Source organism: Nerophis lumbriciformis, linkage group LG06 (genome assembly GCF_033978685.3).
Source record: "Nerophis lumbriciformis linkage group LG06, RoL_Nlum_v2.1, whole genome shotgun sequence".
In the NCBI taxonomy this organism is placed as follows: Eukaryota; Metazoa; Chordata; class Actinopteri; order Syngnathiformes; family Syngnathidae; genus Nerophis; species Nerophis lumbriciformis.
Window position 1 is genome coordinate 32,784,568 of NC_084553.2, and position 12,849 is coordinate 32,797,416.

Sequence of the window (12,849 nt, forward strand, 5' to 3'; positions counted from 1 at the left end):
CAGAAAAAAAAACTTGAGTATATTCTCGAAAAAAAGGTTTGTCTTCAATCAATATTTTTGTATGTTGTTTCAAGGACATACAAAACAGTATTTTTGTATTTTACAATATACAATCATGCAGAACCAATTGGCATAAAAATATCCATTTACCGTAAGTCTTAACATTTCACTTTTAAATACACATTTGGTGGAAACTGGAAGTGTCTCTTCCTATGTGCATGCGTGCGTGTGTGTGTGTGTGTGTGTGTTGTGGGGTGGTGGGTTCACGTTATATCGGGGACTGAAGTAAGCTCATCCGTGACTGTTAAACTGATGCCTGTCAATAACACCCTGTGATATATTGGTCTTATTTGTTTTTTGTGCATGAATTAGTGGATTTCAAAGTCCAAGTATGCATTCAACACTGGATTCATGCACTGGAACTGGATTCATGCACTGGAACTGGACTTCAGCATTGGAACTCTCCTGCACCCAGCCAACATCGTATTGTTATTAATAAATATGGTTATTTTTGTTTTCTGACAATGTGAAATATGCTGCTTCTGTGTGTTACTTTTTAAAGGCTATAGTGCTCATAAAATTATCAAAATTGTTAGATGTTGAAAAATAGTGATTGTGTACTGTATATATTTGCATAAATGAACTAAATACCATGTGCTACAAGAAGTCTAATGTATATTGTATTTTTCTTTCAAATTAAAACAAATTGTGAATATCATTTTTGAACGTAGAATAATGACTGACAACTTCAATAATGGATTGACATATAAAATTTGCCTTACAATTATTACAAATGCAGAGGTGGGTAGAGTAGCCAGAAATTGTACTCAAGTAAGAGTACTGTTACTTTAGAGATTTATTACTCAAGTAAAAGTAAGGAGTAGTCACCCAAATATTTACTTGAGTAAAAGTAAAAAGTATGTTGTAAAAAAACTACTCAAGTACTGAGTAACTGATGAGTAACATACACACACATATCATATATATATATATATATATATATATATATATATATATATATATATATATATATATATATATACACACACACACACATATATACATATATATATATATACACACACACATATATATATATATATATATATGTATATATATATATGTATATATATATATATATATATATATATATATATATATACATTGATATATACATACATTGATATATACAGTATATAATTTATATATTTTTTTTTTGCCGTTTTTGTTTACATGTTAATAGTGTTTTAATGAATATACATGCATGTTTAACACATATAGATTCCTTTCTTTCATGAAGACAAGAATATAAGTTGGTGTATTACCTGATTCTGATGACTTGCATTGATTGGAATCAGACAGTAGTGATGACAAACGTCCACGTTTTCAAATGGAGGAGAAAAAAAGTTCCTCCTTTCTGTCTAATACCACATGAAAGTGGTTGGTTTTTGGCATCTTATATGTCCAGCTTCCATATTCGTTTTTATACACTTTACAAGAAATACATTGGCGGCAAGCTCCGTCCCTTGCTAGCTTGTTTGCGCAGGCTTTCGGAGACTCTTATTTTGAAAGCGCAGGCGCGATGGAGCGGCACTTTTATTGTGAAGACAGGAACTGTGCAGTCAGTCTTTAGGCTTTTGACGGTTGAAATAAAAAATGGTCTTTTTTCCTTCACACTTTTGATTGATTGATTGGAACTTGTATTAGTAGTTTGCACAGTACAGTACATATTCCGTACAATTGACCACTAAATGGTAACACCCCAATAAGTTTTTCAACTTGTTTAAGTCGGGTCATGTGACCCCTGGCTCTGTTTGATTGGTCCAACGTCACCAGTGACTGCATCTGATTGGTGGAACGGAGGGAACGTCACCAGTGACTGTATTTGTTGAAACTCAGGCACTATGAAGGTCTGTCTGACAGACCAAAACAAACAAAGCGTGCATTAACAGATCGATAAAAATTAGTAGCGAGTAGCGAGCTGAATGTAGATAAAAGTAGCGGAGTAAAAGTAGCGTTTCTTCTCTATAAATATACTCAAGTAAAAGTAAAAGTATGTTGCATTAAAACTACTCTTAGAAGTACAATTTATCCCAAAAGTTACTCAAGTAGATGTAACGGAGTAAATGTAGCGCGTTACTACCCACCTCTGTACAAATGTAGATTTCTGAAGATTGTATATTAGACCTCATTCCTTCCAGTATTACCAATGCAACTCACCTTGTTGATACGTGGTGCTTTACTAAAGACATACTGACAGTAAAGTACACCTGAAGTGGCAAACTCAAGATCCAAGATTTTACTGTCGAGTGGATTGTCACTTTTTTTACCGTAGTTTGACATCAAACATAAAAACCCCGTTTCCATATGAGTTGGGAAATTGTGTTAGATGTAAATATAAACGGAATACAATGATTTGCAAATCATTTTCAACCCATATTCAGTTGAATATGCTACAAAGACAACATATTTGATGTTCAAACTGATAAAACTTTTTTTTTTTGCAAATAATCATTAACTTTAGAATTTGATGCCAGCAACACGTGACAAAGAAGTTGGGAAAGGTGGCAATAAATACTAATAACGTTGAGGAATGCTCATCAAACACTTATTTGGAACATCCCACAGGTGTGCAGGCTAATTGGGAACAGGTGGGTGCCATGATAGGGTATAAAAACAGCTTCCCAAAAAATGCTCAGTCTTTCACAAGAAAGGATGGGGCGAGGTACACCCCTTTGACCGCAACTGCGTGAGCAAATAGTCAAACAGTTTAAGAACAACGTTTCTCAAAGTGCAATTGCAAGAAATTTAGGGATTTCAACATCTACAGTCTATAATATCATCAAAAGGTCCAGAGAATCTGAAGAAATCACTCCACGTAACCAACATTGAATGACCGTGACCTTCGATCCCTCAGACGGCACTGTATCAAAAACCGACATCAATCTCTAAAGGATATCACCACATGGGCTCAGGAACACTTCAGAAAACCACTGTCACTAAATACAGTTCGTCCCTATACTATGCAAAACGAAAGCCATTTATCAACAACATCCAGAAACGACGCCGGCTTCTCTGGGCCCGAGATCATCTAAGATGGACTCATGCAAAGTGGAAAAGTGTTCTGTGGTCTGACGAGTCCACATTTCAAATTGTTTTAGGAAATATTTGACATCGTGTCATCCGGACCAAAGGGGAAGCGAACCATCCAGATTGTTATCGACGCAAAGTTCAAAAGCCAGCATCTGTGATGGTATGGGGGTGCATTAGTGCCCAAGGCATGGGTAATTTACACATCTGTGAAGGCACCATTAATGCTGAAAGGTACATACAGGTTTTGGAACAACATATGCTGCCATCTAAGCGCCGTCTTTTTCATGGACGCCCCTGCTTATTTCAGCAAGACAATGCCAAGCCACATTCAGCACGTGTTACAACAGCGTGGCTTCGTAAAAAAAAGAGTGCGGGTACTTTCCTGGTCCGCCTGCAGTCCAGACCTGTCTCCCATCGAAAATGTGTGCCGCATTTTGAAGCGTAAAATACAACAGCGGAGATCCCGGACTGTTGAACGACTGAAGCTCTACATAAAACAAGAATGGGAAAGAATTCCACTTTCAAAGCTTCAACAATTAGTTTCCTCAGTTCCCAATCGTTTATTGAGTGTTGTTAAAAGAAAAGGTGATGTAACACAGTGGTGAACATGCCCTTTCCCAACTACTTTGGCACGTGTTGCAGCCATGAAATGAAGTTAATTATTATTTGCAAAAAAAAAAAAAAAAGTTTATGAGTTTGAACATCAAATATCTTGTCTTTGTCGTGCATTCAATTGAATATGGGTTGAAAAGGATTTGCAAATCATTGTATTCCGTTTATATTTACATCTAACACAATTTCCCAACTCATATGGAAACAGGGTTTGTAATTTAATAGTCATTCCTACATTAAATTGAAGCTGGTAATGGTGTGGCTTTGAAATGTATATGTAAAATATGTGATATTTATGAATACCGGTATATGACTATACAAGACAACAAACCCCAAAGAGAATGTGATGACCAAACCCAACTTGAATTTCTGTGGTATAGCATCAAGGCTAACAACTGTGTTCGCAGGCTGATAACGATCCAAACTGCTTTCCCGTCACACTTTTAAAGATAACAATTATTCTGTTATTGTGTAAAAGCCTGAAAGACATATACTAAGGAGCTAAACATTTAGAATTTGACATGAAAAACCACAAAAAGCATGGAGGCAAATCACGGCCAAAGGTTTTGTACCTAAAAAATGTACTTTGAAACTGAATGTTCAGGTTTTGATGTTGAAAATTGAAAAATACATCAGTGTATTAAAATAAAAAGTAATGTGTCATGATACGTTGCCGGGACATGTTTGGTTTAGTATTTCTTAGTTGTTTATTTCTGTTTCAGCACCCCCGTTGAGGTTCTTAGTTGCCATGGGTGCTGATTTTTGTCACCTGCCTCTGATTAGTGGTCCGGACGCTCACCTGACCCCGGTTACTAATCAGAGAGCTATTTATTCCTGCCTAGCGCCTCACTCTGCCTAGCAGTCTTGCTCATTCATCCGACTCAGTGGCCTAGTGGTTAGAGTGTCCGCCCTGAGATCGGTAGGTTGTGGGTTCAAACCCCGGCCGAGTCATACCAAAGACTATAAAAATGGGACCCATTACCTCCCTGCTTGTCACTCAGCATCAAGGGTTGGAATTGGGGGTTAAATCACCAAAAATGATTCCCGGGCGCGGCCACCGCTGCTGCCCACTGCTCCCCTCACCTCCCAGGGGGTGATCAAGGGTGATGGGTCAAATGCAGAGAATAATTTCGCCACACCTAGTGTGTGTGTGACAATCATTGGTACTTTAACTTTAACTTTAACTTTTAACATTGACTTTGGTTCCTGTTTTCACCACGCGTTTGTATTTTCCTAATTTTAGACTTTCTCGCTGTTCGCCCCGAACGATTATCTTGGTTTTTGGGCTCCACATTTGACTAGTGTCTGAGTGTTTATACTTGTTGTCCATTTGCTGGTAGCTGTGGAACTGGGGAGGCCCAGCTGCATCCAGCCGAGTGGCCACTTCCTGCACGCCCTCTGCTGCCTGTCCTGCGCCCAGCCAGGCTGCTGCCTCCTTCTCGGCCTCCGCCGCCTGTGCGACGCCTTGCTCGGCCTACGCCCTGCTTCTCCAGCTCTGCAGACGCCGACAGTCCAGCCGCCTGTTGCTCCAACTCTGCAGACGCCGACAGTCTAGCCGCCTGTTGCTCCAACTCTGCAGACGCAGACGGTCCAGTTGTCATCATCGTCTTCTGCGGGTCTTTCCACGACGCCGCCATAATTGTCTCCAACGAGTCTTTCCACGACCCAGCCATTATCATCTCCAGCGGGTCTTTCCACGACGCCACCATCATTGTCTCCAGCGAGTCTTTCCACAACGCAGCCATTATCGTCTCCAGCGGGTCTTTCCACAACGCCACCATCATCAGCTTCAGCGGGTCTTTCCACGCCGCTGCCATCATCGTCTCTAATAGGCTCGTCGTCCCCTCCGCGACCTCCATCTTGCCAGCACGCGGCCCCTTGTCGGCCAAGAAGGTGGCTGTTTCTGGACGCCCTCCGCGCTATCAGCAGCTAGGCCCAGGACCCGGGCATGGACGGTTACAGCTGTTGGTGTGCCGTGGCCACTCGCAGCCTCGTCAATGTGGCCGTTCTGTGGGCACACGCCTCGCCAGCCGCGGAGGCATTCTACTCATTGCCGTCATCTGACTAGGACATATGGCCAGGCGACCCCCCATTATTGATAAATATCTAAAATAAAAATAAAGAATTTCAATTGACTAAAAATATATATTTGTTCTTATATACATATATATAATATATATAATATATATATATATATTCATAGTATACTTTCAGTGTATCTAAAATCTGAACAAAATCTGTAAGGACGTCTGCTGGTCCCAAAGTCATCATGTCTGACAGCTTGTTTCACTTTTATCAGGAAGGAGGAGACAGCGTTTGTTCACAAAAACCTGCCGGCGAGCAGGTTCGGTTCAATGACCAAGTTATCACAATGATTGACTCGGTGTTTGATCCTTTTTTCTGGAACGGTAAACCCTAAATTTCCCTTAAAGAGTTTTCAGTTAATATGATCTTAATATGATCTTTAGTGTAGTTTTTAAGTGGTTGTCTCACAATAAAGATATATTGTTATTGTTAAGTAGAATTGGCTATTGGCTATTTGATATACTTGATGTTGAACCCATGATCAAGTGGTGTCGAATTGCTGTGAATAACGCCTTTGAAAAAAGTGGGAATTTCTGAAGTGAATTGTTTTTAATGGTTTGAGGGCGGAAATCAATGAATGCATGTGTAATGGACCCGAGTGGTGGAATATTAAAATCTAATAAAAATGTTGCTTAAAACAAATATAAATATTAAGAACCCAATGTAGTGAGAGCAGCTGTCCAAAATAAGGGAAGATGATTATGCTTGTCCGCACTTTATTACAATACACATTAAACCGTCCAGTTGTCAATACTAAAAATACCAATTGGTAACCAATATTATGGTGAGGGTACAGCCGCGACAGGCGTAGAGGGTCAGCGTCCTGGCTCCACCCACTTCCACGGCGTCCTCCTGCACCCAGAATTAAAACGGAGGCAGGCCACGAGGATAAAATCTTCTAAAACTACGGAGATGCTCTCCGGGCTGACGCCACACTTACAAGCAAGGCAGGGTTTCCCCTGCCCCTGCTGTGGTTCCACGTCGAAGTATTGGGTACGCCCACTCTCCTCGCCAGTCGTCGGCCACTCGCGGGACCTGCGTGGCCGTACCCGTCCCGTCCCGTCTCGCTCCGCCTCTTGGTCGCTCCCGGGGGTCGCCGCAGGTCTCTGGGTCCTAATCGCCCCCTGTCCACAGAACCACACAGCCAGCGTACAACACACGAGCCCACAAGCCCACAGCCCAAGACAGTTGGTTTCCCCCACAGCATACTTGCCAACCTTGAGACCTCCGATTTCGGGAGGTGGGGGGGCGTGGTTGGGGCGGGGGCGTGGTTGGGGGCGTGGTTAAGAGGGGAGGAGTATATTTACAGCTAGAATTCACCATATAAATATATATATATATATATATAAGAAATACTTGACTTTCAGTGAATTCTAGCGATATATATATATATATATATTTATTTTATTCCTGCTGTGTAGTCCGGGGGGTTCCTTCCCAGCCTGCGTGCGTCCACCCGGTCGCTCTTGGCAAAGCCTGTCGATTCTTCCCCGATCGCTCTGCTGTCGCTTCCCTCCTCGTCGATCTTGCCTGTTCTCTTTTAAATGGGTGCAGTTCTAATGCTCCACAGGTGCATCTAACTTCAGGTGTCGTTTGATTGGGCACTTCGGTTGTTAGGGGCAACAAGCTAAAAAGGGGCAACGTCTTAAAATACCAGCAAAGTCCACAAGGAGTAAAAACATGCAATTAAAAAGACAATCAAATTCTAAAATGTAAAAACATGCAATTAAAATCCACAGCAATAAAACACTATAAGACATGCATGGCAATGAAACAAAAAAATTAAATCCCCTACTTGTGTCCCATCACACATGGTTTAAAAACGTATTTTAGGACTAATCTTTTTTTTAAAGAATTTGCATTTATAATTGTATGTTTGGAAAGTTATTATATTTTGCAATGTTGTACACTACAAAAAGTCAGTGTTCAAAAACAAAACAAAAAATACAAAAATGAGGGCTATTTTATTTGAACTAAGCAAAATGATCTGCCAATAGAACAAGAAAATTTGGCTTGTCAAGACTTTCCAAAACAAGTAAAATTAGCTAACCTCAATGAACCCAAAAATACCTTAAAATAAATATATTCTCAGTAATAACAAGTGCACTTTTCTTGGTAGAAAAAAAGAGACCTTTTTGCACAATATGTTGAAAAATATTCCTAAATTAAGTAAATGCTCGTGCCATTATCTTGACATAATGATATGCGCTCGGCATCATGATTTTTTTTTTCATGCTTGAAGTAAAAAATTATTACTTTAAAAAAGTAGTTTTATACTTGTGAGTGTTGATGACACAGTTTGCATCAGTTGATATTCTAGTTTCAAGCATGTTTACTCAATATAGGTCATACAATCTCAGCAACAAGCTGTAATATCATACTGAGATAATTTAGGACCAAAACCCTTAAAACAAATAAAACACTCTAACATAAATCTGCTTAGTGAGAAGAATTATCTTATCAGACAGGAAATAAGCAAATATCACCCTTATGTGAAATATTTAATCTACTTAGATTTCAGTTTTTGCAGTGTAGCTTTGGAAATCCTGTTAGTTCTTGTTTAAATGATGCCCCATTTATTAGAAAAAACTGTGTGGGAATATCTGGTTCTGTCCTATTTCAATCACAGGACATACTTGGAATTGGTGACTGCGTCTCTGACCAAATAGCTATGACCTGTGGGGTTCCTCAGGGCTCGATTCTGGGACCCCTATTGTTTAACTTGTACATGCTGCCACTCGGCCAGCTAATACGCAGCTTCAATGTGTCCTGCCACAACCATGCAGATGACACCCAGATCTACGTGTCACTGACGGCAGGTGAACGTCAGACTGTGGATTCACTTTGTCGCTGCATCGAACAGATCAGTGTGTGGATGCAAAACAGTTATCTTCAACTGAACTCGGGAAAAACTGAAATCATTGTCTTTGGCTTACACAATCGAAGATAAACTATTATTAATCACCTTAAGACCGTCCCCCTAAAACCTAACGATCAGGTTAGATATCCGGGTGTAATAATGGACTCAGACTTTAACTTTAACAGCAACATTAAGTCAATAACATCAGCAGCTTTTTACCGCCTGAAAAACATTGCCAAAATCTGAGGAATATTGCTTTAATCAGACTTAGAAAGACTAATCCACGGCTTTGTCTCCAGCAGGTTAGACTACTGTAATGGCCTTCTCACTGGGCTCTCTAAATGAGCTGTGAAGCAGCTGCAGTACATCCAAAATGCTGCTGCTCGAGTCTTGACTAAAACCAAGAAATATGACGATAGAAGCCACTGTACTGGTTTCCTGTTGCTCAGAGAATAGACATTAACATAGCTTTGCTTGTGTACAAGTCTTCTTTTCATCTCTGACATGTTAGAGCCATATGAACCATCTCGGGCTCTGAGAACCTCAGAGAGTGGTCTTCTTCCGGTGCCCAGATTCAGGACCAAACATGGTGAAACTGCATTTCACTTTTATGCTCCTAAAATCTGGAGTAGTCTTCCTAAAGATGTGAGACAGGCTGAAAACACTTCTATTTAATTGTGCATAGGACAACTGAAAGTATTTTATCTACACTCTTTGATTTTAATTTGAAATTGATTGTTTTAATCATAAGTATATTTTATGATTTTAATTTTAATTCTGGGCAGCACGGTGGAAGAGGGGTTAGTGCGTCTGCCTCACAATACGAAGGTCCTTGTGGAAATCTGAAATTTCCTTGCTCAATTCTGTTTTGTCTGCACACCATGTTCACTCTCTCTCTCATCCTCAGTATGGAGTGCAGCTGACGCGAGGCAGCAGCACACACCTGACATTGATTAGGGGCAGCCTATTTAACCTGGCTGCTGACGACCTGTGAGCGCCGGAACTTTGTCTACTGCTTGCTTCAGACGCATTTGTATTTAGACTCGCCAGCGGACTCACTAGTTCGTCTTGTGCATCATCTCAGGTTTGCTTGTATTATTCCTAGCCTTGTCTAGCGCTTTTATTTTGTACTTTGTTTTTTCAGTATTACTTCTTTCATGAAGTATTTCTCCTTGCCTTGTCTAGCGCTTTTGGTTTTTTGTAGGTAATTTATTTTGGTAGTTTTTACATGGTGTGTTTTTGTGTGTTTGCCACCATCGCCTTTGTTTTTGTTATTGTGTGCTACCTCTTGAATAAAGAGAAAGACTATTGACAGCATGCTAAACATCTCTGCATCCTTGGGATCCACCACACCAGATCGTTACAAAAAGTTCCGGCCAATACTATGGAACCCGCAGAGACAGACTCCTGGAAAAGAGCATTGCAAGGCCAGGCTCAACGGATCAACCAGCAGGGGGACCAGCTAGACCACCTGAGCCGAGGCCTTCCAGGGGCTGTCGGAGCGTCAAGACGCCATGTTGGAGCGAGTCAACATGCTGCTAGCCACCGTCGTACCCACCTCGACCACCGTGCCTGACCAGGCATCCACCCAGCCCACACAACCCGCAAGTACCAGCAACATACGGCTATCCCGACCCGAACGTTTTTCCGGAGAACAGGAAGAAGTAAGACAATTCCTGACGCAGTGTGAACTACATTTCGAGCTAAACGCTTCCGCTTTCACCTCTGAGCGGGCTAAGGTAGCGTTTGTTATCTCCCACCTGTCTGGCCGTGCTGGCACCTGGGCGACTGCTGAATGAAACCGTCAGACCACCTCCAGCTCCACATACGCAAACTTTTCAAAATGCTTGAGGCAAATCTTCCAACGACGACTCCCAGGTAGAGAGGCAGCGAGATCCCTTTTCCGGCTGCAACAGGGTTCACGACAGGTCGCGGATTACGCGATCGAGTTCCGCACCATGGCCGCCGACTGTGACTGGGGTCCCTCTGCGCTGTTGGACGCCTTCTTCCTGGGTCTCGCGGACGAGATTCGTCACATGATGATCCCGCTGTCACTTCAGACAAATCTGGATGATGTCATCGAGCTGGCGGTGCAAATCGATTTCCGGTGGTGCTAGTTTCTGCCATGGGTCGAGTTTGCTTATAATTCCTTGAAGAGTTTGGCTACCGGGTTGTCACCTTTTGAGTGCTCTTTAGGTTACCTCAACAGGAGATTGAAGCTGCAGTTCCCTCTTCCCGTAAACACATCAAAAGATGCCATCAAATTTGGAAACCCGCCCGGGCCTCACTACTTAAGTCTTATGAAAGGATGTGCCGCAGTGCTAATCAGCGACGCATCCCGGCTCCCTCGTACTCTCCGGGTCAACAAGTTCTTCTACGGGCTAAAGATCTTCATCTTGAGGTACCATTTCGTAAACTCGCACCCCAGTTTGTAGGGCCCATACACTATAGAGGCCATAATTAACCCTGTGGCTGTTAAACTTTCTCTACCTCCCTCAGTCAAGCGACACCCCGTGGTCCACGTTTCCCAAATGAAACCAGTTGCTAGTTCCCCCCAGGATTTTGGACAACGGGGACCTCGTTTGGACCGTTAAAGAAATTCTCGGGGTCCGTCGGCAAGGTGGGGGCTAGTTTATTTAGTTGATTGGGAGGGTTATGGGCCTGAAGATAGGTCTTGGATTCCGGCCTCCTACCTTCTGACTCATCTCTTCTAGAAGAATTCTATCAGGCCAATCCAGGAGCTCTTCGGCGCTAGTCGAGGGTCTCGCATAAGGTGGGGGAGCACTGTTATGGCGCACGCGCAGTCTGTTTCTCCCTCTTCTGCGGGAGCACTCAGCGGCTCCACTGTGAGCGCATCCAGACACGCCCCCACGTGCGCTGCGCAGACCGCGCCCACACACCGCCGCAGCCGGAGGCAATCTTCAATCAACGCACCTGGAAGTGATTACAGACGACAGGATAAAGAGCCTCGCCGCTGACTACTCTGCGTCGGAACGTAGCCCTGTTCGCAGTAAGCTTCACGTCTCTGACTTCCCACCAGCGTTTTCTCCCGTTGCTTGTTTCCTCGTGTCCCGTTCTGATCTTCTTAGTCTCCCATTTCTTCCACAGTCCCGTGTCTCAGCTTCTGCTGCCTTTTCCCCTGGACCCAGATTGCTTTCCTGATCCACCAACACACTGCCTGGACTTCGGACGCCCTCTCCTGCACCACGACCCCGTTTGGACCCCGGACTTCCTTGCCTCTCCCCTCTGGATTTGGACGTCCTCATTCAACACGCTTGACAGCCCTCCTTACGGTATCTTCATATGTTAATTCCAGCACATAGTTCACATTCAAACACATAGTAACATACACACCCTACTTAATCATCAATCTCTCAATAAATATATTGAGTTTGTACTTTCACTGTTGTGCCATCTCCTTCCCCCGTCTAAGACTTAACACCATGCAGTCACGGAGAACATGCAAACTCCGAGGACCATATTTTTGTGAGACACGAGCACTAACCACTTGTCCACCGTGCTGCCCCTGTTGGACATTTATTATAGTAATATATTTCCTCAATGAAAAAAAACAATAACAAGCCATCCAGCAGCTATAAAATTATAAAAAGAAATTGCCGAATAGATTTTTTTATTTTATTTCTGACCTCCCAAATATGTTGACACATACACGGAGGACGGAGGATTCTCGCCTCTCCATCGTCTGTGTATGCAGTGCAAGCACTGATCCGGCAGCCGTGTGTGGAATTGTCAGTTTCCGCATCCTCCTGTTAAATAAAAATAGTAGTCGCAAAACGGTGTAGAGTGTTGATGAATCACATTGCATGTGCTAAATAGTTATATCTGCATATTCTCCTCCCAGTATTGTGGGTGATTTGATGATCAGCATAATTTATGCATATTAATGAAGACAGAGACGCATAATGAACTGCACGCCTTATTCTGCTCACTTAACAGACACAATCCACTTTGCACACGTTTAGTAGATCGGCTTTGCATGTGCTATCAGGTTTGCACGTGTTTTAGTACATGCAACCCTTGGTTAAATCAGGCTCTGAATCTCTCTGACATGTATTGATCTCAACAGCTAGCTCAATAATTGGCTAGTTGGGAAGCCTATTTAATCGAGGCCTTAACTGCAGATTGTAAAACACAATGCTGGCTGCAGGCGTAAAGGAGCGTGATGAGTCCGGCCCTGC